This window comes from Piliocolobus tephrosceles, chromosome 2, assembly GCF_002776525.5.
Source record: "Piliocolobus tephrosceles isolate RC106 chromosome 2, ASM277652v3, whole genome shotgun sequence".
NCBI lineage: Eukaryota > Metazoa > Chordata > Mammalia > Primates > Cercopithecidae > Piliocolobus > Piliocolobus tephrosceles.
This window is the reverse complement of record NC_045435.1, coordinates 82,612,810-82,623,927: the sequence shown is the minus strand read 5'-3', so window position 1 is coordinate 82,623,927 and position 11,118 is coordinate 82,612,810. Positions and strand designations below refer to the sequence as shown.

At 48.9% G+C, this 11,118-nt stretch overlaps 1 protein-coding gene across 3 annotated transcripts in view; it reads right to left on the bottom strand.

The window, feature by feature from the left end:
- Positions 1-11,118, bottom strand: part of CHDH (choline dehydrogenase) — a 34,895-nt gene that overhangs the window by 19,552 nt on the left and 4,225 nt on the right. Inside the window, exons 1-2 of one of the 3 annotated variants that reach the window (XM_023189559.1) lie at positions 10,176-10,271; positions 8,912-8,982 (exon numbers count right to left, since the gene is read on the bottom strand). The exons of 1 other annotated variant lie outside the window; for it this stretch is intronic. The gene's annotated coding sequence lies outside the window, so the exon portion shown is untranslated. Of the gene's footprint in view, positions 1-8,911; positions 8,983-10,175; positions 10,272-11,118 lie in introns of those variants that run through there. One more of the 3 variants, XM_023189558.2, reaches the window with a different exon arrangement.

Sequence of the window (11,118 nt, the reverse complement as noted above, 5' to 3'; positions counted from 1 at the left end):
GAAAGAAAGAAAGAAAGAAAGAAAGAAAGAAAGAAAGAAAGAAAGAAGAAAGAAAAGTAACAAGTGTTGATGAGATGAGGATATGGAGAAATGGGAACCTTTGCACACTGCTGGTAGGAATGTAAAATGTTGCAAATTCTGTAGAAGACAGGTTAGCAGTTCCTCAAAAAGCTAAACACAGACCATGTGATCCAGTAATTCCACTCCTAGGTATATACTCCAAAAACCTGAAAGCAGAAACTTGAACAGCTATTCTTACACCAATGTTTACAGCATCATTATTCACAATAGCAAAAAGGTGGAAACAACTCAAATGTCTATCAGCAGGTGAGCAGGGCCAGGTGCGGTGGCTCACACCTGTAATCCCAGCACTTCGGGAGGTCTAGGCGGGCAGATCACGAGGTCAGGAGATAGAGACCACCCTGGCTAACACGGTGAAACCCCGTCTCTACTAAAAATACAAAAAATTAGCCAGGCATGGTGGCAGGCGCCTGTAGTCCCAACTACTCAGGAGACTGAGGCAGGAGAATGGAGTGAACCAGGATCGCGCCACTGCACTCCAGCCTGGGTCACATAGCGAGACTCTGTCTCAAAAACAAACAAAAATAGGTGAGTAGATAAACAAAATGTGGTGTGTGTGTGTGTATATATATAATAGGATATTATTCAGCCTTAGAAAGGAATGAAATTCTGGCACATGCTACAACTTGGCTGCACCTTGAAAACATTATGCTAAGTGAAATAAGCCAGACACCAAAGGACAAATATTGTATGATTCCACTTACATCGAGTTACCCAGAACAGACAAATCCATAGAAACAGAAAATAGATCAGAGGTTACTAGGGGATGACGGGAAGGGAAACAAGGAGCTATTGTTTGGGGGAACAGAGCTTCTGTTTGAGGTGATGGAAAAAAATTTGGAAATGGATAGTGGTGGTGATGAGTGCACACCACTGTGAATATACTTAATGCCACTGAATTACGCCTAAAATGGTTAAATCAACAAAATCCTACATGCAACTGAATTCTGGATTTTGTTAAGTAAATCAAACCTATGAAGGAGAAAGGTATAAAGAAACTTGAGGACAGTAGTAACCTCTGAGCAGGGAGGTATTCCTGGGGGTTTTCATTTGCACCAGTCATGTTTTCTTTCTTGATCTAGATGACAGGCACATGTGTGTTTGTTGTTGTGTAGTTTTACTGAGGGTCTGCAGTAAATGACAATAATTAAAATCGACAAGATCAAGAGGCAACAAAGGAGCTTCGCAAGGGAGCAGCGAGCCTACCCTGCAGGAGTGAAGACAGACCCCTTCTTCCTGAGGTGGCGCCAGGTCATTTACTCTTCTGGGCCCCAATCATTTGAAAACCCCACCCCGTATCACAACTCTGCTCCAACACCTCCCCTTGACACTCCCACCCTCTCCACACGAGGGAGGGGCCTCCTAAGCTGCTTGCCTAGTGCCCTCCCAGGCTGGGTGGGTGGCTGGGCAGACTGACTGGTGTGGGGCAGGAGTTCCAAGGAAGCAGCCCCTTCCACTTCCCTGGGCTGCCTGGGCAGGGAACGAGCTGCCTGGCATTGGCAGGATGGAAGGTGGGCAGGAATGGGAGCAGGGAAAGACAAGATAGCATGTGTGTTCATTTCCGTGTGCTGGAGTCGAAGTCCTGCCTGCATCCCCAGCCCACTCTGTTTCCTGAAACCAACCATGCCCAGGCCCAGTCTAGTGCTTGGACCAGAAGAAGACGATGTGGCTTTGCCAACCACCATGCATGAGGAAGAAGAGACTTTTGCCTGCTCTACCTTCCAGTCAAGAGGAAAAGATTCATGTGACACGAGGTGTCCTGCGGCACTGGGCAGCCCCACCAAGCCACACCTTCCATCTGGCCGGCTGGCCTTGGTGCTGAACACCTGGTCCCTGCAGCGCCACTGTGTGGGAGGCAAGGCTTCGGTCAACTCGAAACCCCTGCCCCCAATGCCAGTGAGGGCCGCAGTGGGTGGATCAAGCAGAGAGAGGAGTAACAAACACGGGGGCCACCACCTCCTACTGATTATGGCTGGTGGCTTTCATTGCCATAGCCCTTTGTAGCAACAGCTAACAATTCTCATTTCAAATTCTCAAATCAGTAGTCAAAAACTGGCCAGGCGCAGTGGCTCAGGCCTGTAATCTCAGTACTTTGGGAGGCCAAGGCGGGTGGATCGCTTGAGGTCAGAAACTCAAAACCAGCCTGGCCAACATGGTGAACTCTGTCTCTACTAAAAATACCAAAAAATTAGCCAGGCGTGGTGGTAGGTACCTGTAATCCCAGCTACTCAGGAGGCTGAGGCAGGAGAATCTCTTGAACCCAGGAGGCAGAGGTTGCAGCGAGCCCAGATTGCACTCCAGCCTGGGGGACAGAGCGAGACTCCCTAAATAAAAAAAAAGGATCCAAAGACTGCTATTGAAAAGTTTGCTGAATTTTGTGGTCAGAAAACTGATTGCTTTATATGACAAGACAGATTTCCATGTAATTTTGAGCATGTGGCCAATTGCACAACACATTTTATAACTTTGGTAGAGTGAAGTTGCAAAAGGATCACGCCCAGAAGAAAATGCTTATGCATCATTCCAGGAGTACCCGTATTTGCAACACATCTGCCCACAGAGTCACGCAGCTGGAGTACTGAGGAAGCTTCCTGAAAGGGCCCTTTGCGCAGGCCTCCCAGCAGCACTTTCTCCCTCACCACATCTTGGTGTGCACACATGTTTTCTTTCTAGCTCTCGGCCAGTGCAGTGTACTGTGCCCTATAGGATCAGATCCTTTGGCCACTACAGTCCTAGCTTTCATTGGTCACCCAAGAGGTGAAGACAGAACTCTGGAGCGAGGCCAAGCCACACCAGCCTAGTCCTGCATGTAAAATGATGCCTAAAACTTGCTCAGCCTTTGAGGAACTCAGGCTGGACAAGGCCAATGATAAACAATGATTCCACTTTGGGTTCAGCCTGGGAGCACATCAGCATTTCCAGAAAAACAGATGCAGTTTAAAGGTACAGCCCTTTGTCTCAGCAATCCTGCTTCTGGGAATTTAATCAAGAGAGAGCTCTGCACAACCATAGGAAAACAAGCACAAGGGGCCTGTCCCTGTGTTGTTTACACCGGCAAAGAATTACAAACAACCTAACACTCCCCCAGTAAGGGACTGCCCATTAAAAAAGTGAGTCCATCCACACGAAAGAACCCTGCTAACACATTTAAGAAGGGGCCACCATAGCCCATTGTGGACAAGGCTCGGGTAGTCCCAGCACAAAGCTCAGCTACTCATGAGCTTCAAAGCCCAGAAAGTCACTTTACAGCCCTGAGCCTCGGCACCCTGAAGTCAGCACTGCCCCAGGCTTGCACTGACCTTCACCACCTGTGCCCATGGGCCAGGCTGATGATGACAGTCTTTTGGGGTAACTACAAAACATGTGGTAAGGGCCATGGCCACCTTTACCCATCTGGGGGTCATTCACCAAAGAAGGATTCAGGGCAGGTCACCTGCTTTTTTCCATCTGGCCTTCTAGTACTGGCTTTGACCTGCAGCCTCTGTGAGACCTCGAACAAGATTCCCTACATGCTAGGCTGTGGGTAAGAACACACTGCTCTGTGGCTGCCATTGTCTGATCATACAGCTCCATTACACCAGGGGACCAAACTGAGTTATATTAAGAGGATCAGCTACCCCTGCTGAGCACCTCACATGGGTTATCACATTTAAGCCCCCAAAGATGCTGGGTGGGGTGGAGGGTCTTCATCATCACTCCATCACCATCAGCCCCATGTCACAGAGAGGCAAACCAGCCTGAAGAGGTCAAGCCCCTGCCCCATGTCAAGCCAAAGGCTGGGACCCCCTCCACCACAGGCCCAACCAACAACGGCACATCACAGGAGCCAAAAGGTCATAGTCAGCACACAAAAGGGTGCAAGACACCAAGTTCCCATGCCAGGGGTCTCAAGCCAAGAAGGTTTGGCTGCTTTCCTACAGCCCAGCAGAGCCTCCCAGGAGCACAACCATCTGAATACCCAGCCCTGTGGTGGGCTGAGGGGAGTGCAGTGCAGTGGCCCAGGGTGGGAAGGATCCCAGTTTGAGAATGAGGTCTGGCTGGGCCCAGAGGCAGTGGTGGTCCAGGGAGCAACACTTGGCAGCTGCTCCTCCTCCCACAGGAATCTCATGCCACCCCCAACTCAGGCCCCCCACCTCCCTAAGACAGTGGGACAAGCTTCCCCATGGCCCCCCAGGCCCTCTTGTCCTAAGCCCGATCAGGCCAGGCCCCTGCCTCTGTGGCCATCATCCCACTGCAAGCTTCACTCCCGGGGCTCCAGGTGCCTGGTCCACCCTCCCTTCCTCCTCAGGGCCTTTGCACATGCTGTTCCCTCCTCCAGGTATAGGTCCTAACCTCCTTTCACCTATTCACTCCTCACTTTCCCTCGGGCATGAAATTCCCTGGGAAGACCTCCTCACCACTGACCACATCCATCGTGGGACTTCTCTGTGCCACTTACTGGGACCTCAACAGGCTAATAGTGAGATGAGCTGTGGAAGGCCCACATCCCTGGCTGAGGGCTCCACGCCCTTGCCTCCCACCGTGTGCTGAGCCTGGCCTGAGGCTGGCGCTCTGTCATGCTGGCTGAGGAGACACATGCAGAGGATGAGGATGCATGCGGCCTACAGCAAACCCAACCTGGGCAGCCTGAGATGTGGATGCTGAGCTCATACACCTGTGCCAGGACCAACAGAAGGCACCCCCTGGGAATGTTCTGGATCCAAACCTGGTGATGGTTACCCAGGCATACATACAGATCAAAACCAACGCGATGGACACTTTACTGTATGTCTGTTGCACCTCAAGTAAAAAGTTTAAAACAATGTTTTTGAAAGCATCTTCTGGGCTGAGGCAGGATTGCTTGATGCAGTTGAGGAGTTGAAGACCAGCCTGGGCAACATAGCAAGACCCAGAAATTTTTTCTAAAAAAAACTTGTTTTTTAATTAGCCAGGCATGGTGGTGTGTACCTGTAGTCCTAGCTACTCAGGAGACTGAGGCAGGAGAATCACTTGAGCCCAGGAGTTCAAGGTTGCAGTGAGCTAGCACTGTTCCACTGCACTCCAGCATGGGCAACAAAGCAAGACCGTGTCTCTAAAAGGAAAAAAAAGAAAGCATTTTCTTCAGTGTCAACTTTTTCTTCCCAGGAATCTCATCTCCCACATATTGATACACAATTAACAACTGAATTGGAAATTGCTACCTGGGAGATGATATTGGACAGTGTGCATGAGGCCACACCTCTTGGCCCCTTGTGCCTTGGCTGCTCGGGCGTAGCCCACCTGCCTTCTGGATCCTCCTGGTGAAGAGGGGCAGATGGGGCTAGGCTGAGGCTACAGGCTGCCAAAAACCCCGAGGTGGAGCCCTGAAGTCTGACATCGCATCAGAGCTCTGCCAGGCCTCACCGTGTAACGCAGGGCAGGGGTTTCCTGTTGATAAGGTGTGGGCGCTGGCCTCCGCGGGCACCTCCGATGCCTGTGGCTCCTCCGAAGTGAGTCTGCCCTCCTGCCTCCCCTCTGCTGCCCCACCGTGGGTGCTTCCTCAGCCTGGGAACTTTGTGCTCCACATTCCAGGCCTCTGCCCTCCGCACACACCCCTCCGCTGTCTAGCTGCTTCCCCACTTTCTAAAACCTTCACGGTGGTCTATACCGAAAGCAGAGTATGTGTAAGGTGGGAGGCCAGGCACAGTGGCTCACACCTGTAATCCCAGCACTTTGGGAGGCTGAGGCAGGTAGATCACCTAAGGTCAGGAGTTCAAGACCAGCCTGGTCAACATGGCAAAACCTCATCTCGACTAAAAATACAAAAATTAGCCGGGCGTGGTGGCATGTACCTTGAAGTCTCAGCTACTCAAGGCCGAGGCAAAAGAATCGCTTGAACCTGGGAGGCAGAGGTTGCCATGAGCCAAGATCACATCACTGCACTCCAGCCTGGGCAACAGAGTGAGACTCTGTCTCAAAAAAAAAAAAAAAAGAGAATGTAAGATTGGAAACCTGGAGTTCTAACACCCAGACAGGGGTGGGGGGCCCAGGCCACTCAACCTCCAGGGACGGCTCCTCGGGGTCACCTACCATTGCTTTCCCTCACAGGCGTATCTGTGGATCCAGTCTATGCAGGTGCTGTGGGCGCCCAGCCATGGGTAGGAGGCAGGGTGCAACAGAGGTCGCTGCGGAGGAGACCCAAATCCCTTAGGGGCCCCTCCCAGAGTCAAGCACCTGATAGACTAGCGGTGAGGGGGTGCAGTGCCTCAGGCTGGCCCGAGGAAGACTGGCCACTCCGCTCCAGATGTGAACTCCCTGCGCTCCGGGCTGCACTGTGCCTGGGTGAGTGGGATCTGTGGCATAGAGGGCCTCGGGTGAAAGTGGGGAGGTGGGCGTGGGTAAGCCAGAGCACAGCCAGAGGCAGGCCGAGGGGACAGAAGGCGCTGCTGTCCCAGCTGTTATGCAGTAACATAGCAGCAAGAGAAAGACAACTGCTGTTCCCTCTCCAGGGGAGTTGAAGGCTCTTCCTCATGCCAGGCACAGGGCAGGCTTCAGAGGCCACGAGTTACCAAGCTCCCACCTGGCAGAGCCCATCCACAGAGCTGCTCTTCCTACCATGTGCATTCACTTGCAGACAGCAGTGGGGGAGAGCTGGAAGCCCCCAGAGCCAGGTACCCAGCAGGCACTCAATAAACGCTTGTCATGTGACTAGTATATAACAATGCACTATCTGGGGAGGAAAAGCAGACACAGAAGCTGAGGCCTAGGTGGCAGTAGCTTCTCTCATAAGGATGAGGCTGGTGCTGTAGAATCCGCCCACTTTTGTCCACCCCTTGGACACTACCTGGATCAGGCCCCATCATCTCCCACTGGGACCCTCCCCACAACGTCCTAGCAGTGTCCCTGCTACTAATGCTGCCTCCTCAGGCCACCCCAGAACCAGCTCTCCACAGAGCAGCCAGGGTGATCTCAGAACAAGGGGGAGCCAGGATCAGCAGAAGGAGAAAAAGATATGGGTGAGGGGCAGCTGGGACTCACCAAGGTGACTTCACACACAGGAGGCAATTAAAAGATCGACTTCTCCATACGGTCCAGGCAGGGGTCTGAACGGGAGAACGCAACACCACGTACAAAACATCCTTGTCCGAAAGTTCAAACCTGAATCTGATCACACTTCTAGATCAATCCACCAACTCACAGGAAACGCAAAGGTCAGAGCAACTTGCAAAGGTCCATCATCAGCAGAATCCAGGCGCAAGGAAACCCCACACAGTTCTTCAACAGTAAATCCAAGTACAGAATGGATAAAGGAGAGACAGATGAGAGAGAGAAAGGGAAGCCGACAGGCTGTGAGAGGAGCAAGATCCAACCAAGAGAATGTGCTGCTCTTCACTGGACCCTGGTCATTTGAACACTGAGTACGTATGTGAGGATGTCAAGAAATCATTATTTGTCAGACGTGACTATGATTCTGTGGTTATGGTTGTTTAAACTCACCCTTTCAGGAACCTCTGTAAATTGTTCGTGGGAATGTAAATTAGTACAGCCACTATGAAAAACAATATGGAGATGCCTCAAAACACTAAAAATAGAAATACCATATAATCCAACAATTCCACTACTGGGCTGGGTATATAGAAGAAAGGAAGTCAATATATCAAAGAGATATCTGCACACCCATGTTTACTACAGCACTATTCCCAATAGCCAGGACATGGAATCAACCTAAGTATCCATTAATGGACAAATAGATTTTTAAAAAATATGTTCCATATACATAATGGAGTACTATTCAACTGTCAAAAAGAATGAGTTCCTGTCATTTGCAGCAACATGGATGGAGCTGGAGGTCATTATGTTAAATGAAATAAGCCAAGCACAGAAAGTCAAAAACCACATTCTCACTCATAGTGGGGGAGCTAAAAAAGTGGATCTCACGAAGACAGGGAATAGATGGGTAGTTATCAGAGTTCAGGAAGGGAAGGGAGGATGGGGGGTTGAAGATATACAGTTAGATAGAAGAAATACCTAATATACAGTTAGAAGAAATGAGATCTAGTATTTGACAGGTCAGTATGGTGACTGTAGTTAACAATCTATTAAACATTTCAAAATAACCAGAAGAGAATAATCCAACTATTTCTAACTATTTCTAAAGATAAATATTTAAGGCTGGGTGTGGTGGCTCACACCCCTTAATCTCAGCACCTTGAGATGCAGAGCTGGAGGTGGGAGGATTGCTTGAGGCCAGGAGTTCAAGACCAGGTTGGGCAACATTTTGAAATCCCATGTCTACAAAAATTTTTATTAGCTGGACATGGTGGCACACACCTGCAGTCCCAGCTCGTTAGAAGGCTGAGGTGGGAGGACTGCTTGAGCCCAGGGGTTCAAGGTTACATGAGCTATGATCCTGCCACTGTACCCCAGCCTGGATGACAAAGAAAGACCTTGTCTCAAAAAAAAAAAAAAAAAAAGCTATCTAGGATTTGGCTTACAGTCAGCCCAGCGATCAGTGGGACATACAAAACAGGACCCCCCTGAGGTGATGCTAACAAAGTTATGTGATGAGAACACAAAATTCCCGTGTCCATCATCTCTTCTGGCTAATTTTATATAGGTTTCAAATCTTCCACGATAAAAAGGATTTTGGTAGTTGCTGTTTGTTTGAAATCTCAGATCCCACTAGAGAAGTGAGGAAAAGCAAAAAGGTGGGAGTATCTCTGGCACAGGGCCTGGTGGGCGGCGAGGGATTTCCAACGATTCCCCAGAAGTTTGGGGTGTTCTGCAAATGCTCATTGCCAGCTTCCTTTTTCAAGTAAACTTTTAACCCGTTTTTTTTTTTTTTTTGAAATCTCAGTTAAAAAATACCCACCTCACATGCAGAAGTGACAGGATACGGTGCACTCTGTGACCGGGGCTGGCCTACGCACTTTTTGTGATTTACTGAGAAAGATAAGTACAGAATCAAGTCAGAGGGTAGAAACGTTTACAGTTTTATCATTTGACACAGCAACCTCATGTCTGTCGAGTCTAATAAGCAGATAATGGGTTTATCTTTTTATATATCTTCAATCTTATTATAACAATTTTCATATTTTTAAAATTGGCCCATGAAAGATTAAAATTTTAAAAACAATCATCTAGTCTTTCACCATGGAGAGTTTGAGAAGCACTGCTATGTACCAGACATGGATCCCCTGGAGACCCCAAATCCATCAGCTTAGGAGGTTGGCCAGAGACGCCAGGACAAAGCTTCTCTTCCCACCGTCTGCTGTGCCGACTCCAGTACTTCCTATAAACACATCACAGGCGCGGCAGAGCCTGTTTGATTTTCTGCGCTCATTGGCACACTTCCACACCAGTACAAGCAGAGCCACTTCCAGCAGACACCTCTGTCGCCCAGGCTGGAGTGCAGTGGCAGGATCATAGCTCACTGCAAGGTCCAGGTTGTGTGCTAGGTGCCCCTGCTGGTCAAAGCACCTTGGCCAGCCATGGTTAGCCAGTCAATTTTCACATACATGCCCACTGCTGTTTCCCCTTCAAACTTCTGGATGGGTTTAACTGCAGAGGGTCCTAAGATTGCAAGGTGAGCGTTTGAAAAACTGACTGCTTCTTTGTATCAACTGGAAATCACTCCATCACTAAAATACCGAAATAAATCAGGAGCTGGGGCTAGTGTAAGACATCAACCTGCACCCATGGCCCCAGGTTTCTAGTGTGCTCCTGAAAATGGTATCGCTGTTCTAACTATGATACACACACACACACACAAATCACAAATATAAAGTTACAAAATAAACTCACAGGCTGGGCGCAGTGGCTCACACCTGTAATCCCAGCACTTTGGGAGACCAAGGCAGGCGGATCACCTGAGGTCAGGAGTTCGAGACCAGCCTGGCCAACATTGAAACCCCATCTCTACTGAAAATACAAAAATTAGCCGGGCGTGGTGTTGGGTGCCTGTAATCCCAGCTACTCAAGAGGCTGAGGCAGGAAAATCACTTGAACCCCGGAGGCAGCGGCTGCAGTGAGCCGAGATCACACCACTGCACTCTAGCCTGGGCGACAGGAGTGAAACTCTGTCTCAAAAATAAATAATAAATAAATAAATAAATAAACAAACAAACTAAACTCACATGAATATGCAATGTCACCTGTGTCGGTTTCATGCACTGGTGTTCCATGTTCAAGTTTTACTACATTGAAAGAGAACTGAAAGTGGCTGGTAGTCAAGATCCTTAGGTTGCAGTTTCCACTCTGCTACCACTCGTGGTTAGCATCCCTGGGCCTCAGTTTCCTCATCTATGAAATGAAAACGCAACCACTCATTTCATAGGTTTTGTTGAGGGCCAAGAGCTAAAAATACATTTCAAAGAATTAAAAGGACCAGGTGCAGTGGCTCATGCTTATAATCCTAGCACTTTGGGAGGCCAAGGCAGGAGGATTGCTTGAGACCAGAAGTTCAATATCAGCCTCGGTAACATGGCAAGACCCCATTTCTAAACAATAAAAATAAAAAAAAGAAAGAAAAAGTCAGGCATGGTGGTGTGCTGGTGTGCACCTGTAGTCCCAGCTACTTGGGAGGCTGAGGCAGGAGGACTGCTTGAACCCAGTGAGCTATGATTGCACCACTGCACTCCGGCGTTGGCAACAGAACAACATTCTGTCTCAAAAAAAAAAAAAAAAAAAAGGAAAGAAAAGAAAAACAAAGCAAAAAGCTAAAACCAAACCACATAGTGATTTTATCAAATTCACAGCATGGCCTGAGTTTCATCCTCCCTCTTCTTACATAGCCTCACTCATCTTGTTTCTTCTTCCATAAAGTGTGGAATGTGATGCTACATCTATGACCAATAATATTATTAATAACAAATACATTCAAGTATCATGGATCAAAAAATATACCACCAATCCTGTTGCATGTGCCCAACATAGGGCCCGACGTAGGTTGACAGGGTGGTCCTCCCTGCAGCCCTATGAGGCTAACTTCATCACCCCTGTTTACAGATGGAGCTTTGAGAGAACCACAACAGTTCCTGCCTCCTCTGCATTCCAGGCTTTCTTTGAGACCCCAGTGTG